A 914-nucleotide genomic window follows, 5' to 3' on the forward strand; every position below is an offset into this window, starting at 1 on the left:
TTTTCTTTTGTAAGGAAAGAAAGTTAATGGTAAGATGAGAGGGAAAGATAAAACAACAAAATACCCTTTTCTGGTAGCAGAATGAGGATAATTGAATTTTCTTCTCTTTTCCTTTTGCTTAAGTTTGGTTTAGAAGGTGGTTCTAAACCGGCGTTTGGGAATGGGGATTTCTTAATAGCACAAACCACAGGACTGTGATTGTTATTAAAAATTAAAATTCCGAAGAAAAAACAATAAAAATGACAGTATTGGTTTCTTAGCTGGTAAGATTGACACCATACACCATACACAGCGTTTCTAGATGCATGTTCAAGATTTGATGGACGCCTATCAGTCCTCTGGTTGACCTGCTTTAGCCTTAGCTGGGTAGGATCCCACGGTGCGAAGGGAAGGTAGGGTGAGAGTCAGACAATTTTGAAACGAAGTGTTCAAGTTTCACAAATATTTGTTAAATGTTTCTAAAGTTCTCTGATTTTATGATTCTCACAGGCTGCTTTTATAGGTAAATTCCAAAACAGCCGCAGTAGTAAACTCAGAAGAAAACAGCTGAGAGAGAGAAGAGAGAGAAGAGAGAAGTTTTGCTCCCAATGTTAGGAAAAATGACAGGGTGGTGGCGCTGTTAAATTGATACACCTAGGGGGTTGGTTTTGCTCTGTTAGTAACAGGAGACTAACTGACCTAAGTATTGAGGAAAACCCTAATTTTCTTTTCGGATTTTACTAACTGGATGGGCCAGTGCTCTTATAAACTAACAAGTAAAAGCAGAACTTAATTGCAAAGGAAATTAAAATTTCAAATTAGAGGTGATAGTTAAAGATTAAACTTTTAATGTTGTTGTCCTTAAATTATAATAGCACCTATAATTAAATTCATCAGTAAATATTGTTGCCATGTGGAAGCAGGAACTGAAATTA

Source organism: Sinocyclocheilus anshuiensis, unplaced genomic scaffold (assembly GCF_001515605.1).
Source record: "Sinocyclocheilus anshuiensis isolate Anshui unplaced genomic scaffold, SAMN03320099.WGS_v1.1 scaffold1205, whole genome shotgun sequence".
Taxonomy (NCBI): domain Eukaryota; kingdom Metazoa; phylum Chordata; class Actinopteri; order Cypriniformes; family Cyprinidae; genus Sinocyclocheilus; species Sinocyclocheilus anshuiensis.